The sequence below is a fragment of the Eumetopias jubatus genome, unplaced genomic scaffold (genome assembly GCF_037043125.1).
Source record: "Eumetopias jubatus isolate StellerSeaLion01/CBP00866 unplaced genomic scaffold, mEumJub1_p1.0 scaffold_2, whole genome shotgun sequence".
In the NCBI taxonomy this organism is placed as follows: Eukaryota; Metazoa; Chordata; class Mammalia; order Carnivora; family Otariidae; genus Eumetopias; species Eumetopias jubatus.
The window spans coordinates 91,793,433-91,799,303 of record NW_028274808.1 but is presented as its reverse complement, the minus strand read 5'-3'; the positions used below and the strand labels follow the sequence as shown (position 1 = coordinate 91,799,303).

At 36.2% G+C, this 5,871-nt stretch overlaps 1 pseudogene; it reads left to right on the top strand.

Annotated features, from left to right (window-relative positions):
- Positions 1-3,773: 3,773 nt before the first annotated feature.
- LOC114208318 (small nucleolar RNA U3) lies at positions 3,774-3,877 on the top strand (annotated as a pseudogene).
- Positions 3,878-5,871: the final 1,994 nt, after the last annotated feature.

Genomic DNA, 5,871 nt, shown 5'->3' with positions numbered 1-5,871 from the left:
ATAGATCAGTGGAACAGAACACAGAGCCCAGAAATGGACCCTCAACTCTATGGTCAACTCATCTTCAACAAAGAAGGAAAGAATGTCCAATGGAAAAAAGACTGTCTCTTCAACAAATGGTGTTGGGAAAACTGGACAGCCACATGCAGAAGAATGAAACTGGACCATTTCCTTACACCACACACAAAAATAGACTCCAAATGGTTGAAAGACCTAAACGTGAGACAGGAGTCCATCAACATCCTAAAGGACAACACAGGTAGCAACCTCTTTGACCTCAGCCGCAACAACTTCTTCCTAGAAACATCGCCAAAGGCAAGGGAAGCAAGGCCAAAAATGAACTATTGGGATTTCATCAAGATAAAAAGCCTTTGCACAGCAAAAGAAACAGTCCACAAAACCAAAAGACAACCGACAGAATGGGAGAAAATATTTGCAAATGACATATCAGATAAAGGGCTACTATCCAAAATCTATAAAGAACTTATCAAACTCAACACCCAAAGAACAAATAATCCAATCAAGAAATGGGCAGAAGACATGAACAGACATTTTTCCAAGGAAGACATCCAAATGGCCAACAGACCCATGAAAAAGTGCTCAACATCGCTCGGCATCAGGGAAATCCAAATCAAAACCTCAGTGAGATACCACCTCACACCAGTCAGAATGGCTAAAATTAACAACTCAGGAAACGACAGATGTTGGCGGGGATGCGGAGAAAGGGGAACCCTCCTACACTGTTGGTGGGAATGCAAGCTGGTGCGACCACTCTGGCAAACAGTGTGGAGATTCCTCAAACAGTTGAAAATAGAGCTAACATATGATCTAGCATGCAATACTGGGCATTTTCCACAAAGATACAAATGTAGGGATCCGAAGGTGTATGTGCACCCCAATGTTTATAGCAGCAATATCCACAATAGCCAAACTGTGAAAAGAGCCTAGATGTCCATCGACAGATGGATGGATAAAGAAGAGGTGGTATATATACACAATGGAATATTATGCAGCCATCAAAAGGAATGAGATCTTGCCATTTACAATGACGTGGATGGAACTGGAGGGTGTCATGCTGAGTGAAATAAGTCAATAAGAGAAAGACATGTATCATATGACCTCACTGATATGAGGAATTCTTAATCTCAGGAAACAAACTGAGTGTTGCTGGAGTGGTGTGGGTGGGAGGGATGGGGTGGCTGGGTGATAGACATTGGGGAGGGTATGTGCTATGGTGAGTGCTGTGAACTGTGCAAGACTGTTGAATCACAGATCTGTACTTCTGAAACATATAATGCAACATATGTTAAGAAAAAAGAAAAGAAGAAGATAGCAGGAGGGGAAGAATGAAGGGTAGTAAGTCGGAGGGGGAGACGAACCATGAGAGATGATGGACTCTGAAAAACACACTGAGGGTTCTAGAGGGGATGAGGGTAGGGGGATTTGTTAGCCTGGTGATGGGTATTAAAGAGGGCACATTATGCGTGGAGCACTGGGTGTTATGCACAAACAATGAATCATGGAACACTACATCAAAAAGCAATGATGTAATATATGGTGATTAACATAACAATAAAAAATTTAAAAAAAAGAAATACACAGATTAAGTACAGGGTTAAACTAAACATTTGCATATTGGTTGTAAATGTTATGAAGGGAATAAAGAGGAAGACATGAGAGTGACCTATGTGATTAGAAGAGTGAAGTTATTTTTTTAAAGATTTTATGTATTTATTAATGAGAGACAGAGAGAGAGAGAGAGAGGCAGAGGGAGAAGCAGGCTCCCCAGGAGCAGGGAGCCCAATGCGGGACTCGATCCCAGGACCCTGGGATCATGACCTGAGCTGCAGGCAGATGCTTAACCATCTGAGCCACCCAGGCACCCGAGTGAAGTTATTTTTGAATGAGTGATCAAGCTGATATATCTGAGAGGTGATAACTGAAGTGAAATTCAAGAGAGGAAATTAGTTAACTCTCACAAAAACAAGAGAAAATAATTCATGTGGAGAAAAGAGTAATTCCAAAGATTCAGAAGAGAGAAATAACTTGTGGGGTCAAGGGTAATAAAGGAAGCCAGTGTGGCTAGAGGGAAATGAACAAGGGAATCAGTGGTGGAATAGAAATAAGATCTTCTTCTTCTTTTTTTTAAGATTTTATTTTTTATTTATTTGACAGAGAGAGTACAAGCAGGGGGAATGGGAGAGGGAGAAGCAGGCTCCCTGCTGAGCTGGGAGCCCAACACGGGCTCCATCCCAGGACCCCAGGATCATGATCTGAGTTGAAGGCAGACGCTGAACCAACTGAGCCACCCAGGCACTTCAGCACTGATTTCTTCTTCAGGTTAACTGTGAAAGAGAATGTGAATGCCAAGATTCCCCCACTTTTGAGAATAACTCATGCCATACTAAAAGATCCCACTTCAGTTATATAAAGATCATACTTATGCACGCACACTTCCAGCAGTGTATACTCTACCTGATGACGATTGTCTCAAGCTCTGAAATACATGACCCTAGACATAATTAGATGCTATATAATTTGCATCTTTTAATGTAGCATAATAAGATGCAATAAAATTTATTTTAATATCATAATATGATTAAAGTACCTGCATAAGGACTATGCCACATATCTACCTCCTCCAAAGGTTATTCAAACAGTAAAATGTCCAGTTCTGAACAACCTACAGGATGGTATTTTAATTAAGGTAGATTTCTGGGCGCCTGGGTGGCTCAGTTGGTTAAGCGACTGCCTTCAGCTCAGGTCATGATCCTGGAGTCCCGGGATCGAGTCCCACATCAGGCTCCCTGCTTGGCGAGGAGCCTTCTTCTCCCTCTGACCCTCCCCCCTCTCATGTACTCTCTCTCTCTCATTCTCACTCTCTCAAAATAAGTAAATAAATCTTTAAAAATAAATAAATAAATAAAATAAATAAGGTAGATTTCATTGAGGACAAGAAGTTGCAAAAGTGTTCATTATCAGTGCAGTAGATTTGTTATTTCATTTAGCATATGGTATAAAATATTATCTTACTAAAGTTAAGAATGCATATTTACAAAGTAGCAAAAACAGTGAAAGCAAAAGATATGTTGATGGTATTTTTGTAACTCCGTATTTTCTTTCCTTTTTTTTTAAACAAAATTCACATTTTATTTAGGTTGAAATAAACTATACAAAATTGATTTTCTTCACCAAATATAACAGCAATATTTTCTGTATTATTCCTAGATAAACCACAAAACACTTATTTTTGTGTTTTCCTGGTTTTGTTTATAAAGCAAGACGAGTCATGGAAAAAGACAGAGAAAAACAGACAAATCAGTTGTCAGTATCCATGGCCTCTGATCCTGTCTTGACCATGAATAGAGGTGTTCAAAATATACCTGCGAAAAAGCTTATGAAGATTTAGGCTCAACAAAGGAAGGTGAACAGCAACAACCTACTGTGGAGTAACAATGGCAAGCTCTCCCATTCAAACATTTTTTGTGTGATTTCTTTCTTTTTTAATTTCATTTTTAAATTTATTTATTTATTTTTATTTTTTCTAATTAACATATAATGTATTATTTGTTTCAGGGGTACAGGTCTGTGATTCATCACACAATTCACATGACTCACCATAGCACATGCCCTTTAACTGTAACTTGTTCCTTTAAGTTCATTTGATAAAGACAAAATCTCTACTGCAATCCTTGCTTGGCAAGGTCACGTGTTTTTCTCTCTCTCTCTCTCTGTCTGGTAACCCCCTTAATGGTCCATTACAGATTTTTTTTAAGACTATACTTTCAGGGATCATTTCTATAGTTTGTAACTCTATATTTTCAAAATAACATAATGTTTTATTCCATGAGACCTATAGCAGTTATTAATGAATGGAGTTGTATATAAAACAAAATGTAAGATGAGTTTGCTTAAGCAAAATATACAATCCAAAATATGTAGTTTAGGATTAGAATAATAGTTCCAGGGCTATTATGTCTTTCCCAATAAAATAAAACTAAAAAGATAGGAATTGATATCATTCAAAAAGAACAGAGAAAAACAATTCTCACATTATTTCTTAATTGAATATTTTGAAGTGACCCTTATATTCATAAAATATTTAAAAATATTATATTAACAAATTAATCCCAGAAAGTATGGGAAAACAAACATAAAGTGGCCCATTTCGTCATGACGCAGTGTAATTCATACTTAAAATTTCTTGTTATTGAGACATAATTGACATCATATTTAAAACTTTTTACATCTACCAGTTCCACATAAAATGTGCCAAAATAGATTATTGTCCCTTATTAAGTTATATAAAAATACACCTATTAGCCAGACCATTTATGATTTTTAAAAATTTCTGTTAATAGAACTTCCAAATATTTGTTAAAATCTATGCATTTCTCTCAATTTTCTTTGTGAAAAGTACACAAACTGTAAAATGCATGTGCTATTTACAATACAAATATATCCTAATTCAGCACCACACAAATGCAGTGCTACTGTACTCTTGAATAGTGAGGAGATGTAAGATTTCCTTTTTGTTAGCATGTGGTATATATTAAGTAACTTGCAGAATTAAACAATAAGAAAAATTACTTTAAGTACCAATTGTTATTGCAGAACAGGAAAAAGAAAATATGAGCAAACATTAAGGTTCTAAATAGAGATACACTGCTATTATTTGGAAAAGTCTGTTTGATAGACTATGTACACCTTCCAATGGCACCAAATCTCCCATTTCGGAGATTTGGTGTTAGGAAGACTCATAAAATGATGGAAATCAAAATGGTTGAGGTAATTTTTTTTTGGTGCAAAATGGTGGATTATTAAAGCCCTGGGACAGGATCCATGGGTAGAATAGATGCTGCGCCTGGATCTTGAGGTGTGGGGATGGGTCGAGGTAATTTTAAGCAGAAAAGTGTACTTGATTTTTTATCTACTTGTAACATATGGTTTTGAGAACATAAAAACTACTCGCCAAGTATGTTTCCTTTCTCAGCATTGACTTAATATATAAATATTTCATTCCTTAACTTTTTCTCTTTCATTTGAATTGCTGAATGTAACATCTTAAACTCATTTGTTATTTTATTTTAATGATATTCTATCAGTACTTATTTTTCTTCCTCTCCTGACATATTTTCACTACCCTGCACCTTCCCAGAGAATATCAAGTCAATGCTCTGAGGATATGCCCTTTTGTCTCCTTACAGAGCTGGGTCTTTTCTTTCATCTTAGAATTCCTTCATCTACCATAAAAATGGAGTGAAAAGACTGTACTCTCATTTTAAATACAAAACTATTACTACCCTTTAGGAACTGCTGTCTCCCTTATTTCTTGATCCTTTGAGGCATACTTATGATAGTTTCTTAAATTTTTTTTTCTTTTTTCAGCTTCCTTTATGATTGAAGATGGTGGTGAGCAGTTTTGTGTATTTCCTGTCTGCAGAATCCTTCTTATCTGATAGTAAAAATTGTCTTTTCTTGTGCTGAAGAAATTGATTGCTTCTGCCACATTTAAAAGAGCAGCGATGACAATTTTGGTTTAAAGGTACTGACGGTTATGAAATTTAAGTGAAATTTCATAATATTCTTTTATTCTGCAAGGCAAAAAATTAAAATCTCTTCTATACTTTATACCACTCTGAGTTCTTTACTGTTTCTCCTTCTTGGTTTATTTTCTCCCATTTCTTAAATTTTAAGGGGCTAAATACAAACATATAATGAAGTATATCTAGTGTACAGGATAGTGAGAATAACACCATGTTGAACGAAAACCGCCCCCATTGGTTAAACGTTTACCTGCATCTAAATATTTACTTGATGGAATATATTTAAGTAGGTATTTCTGCATTTAACCTTCATATGAGTGCATAT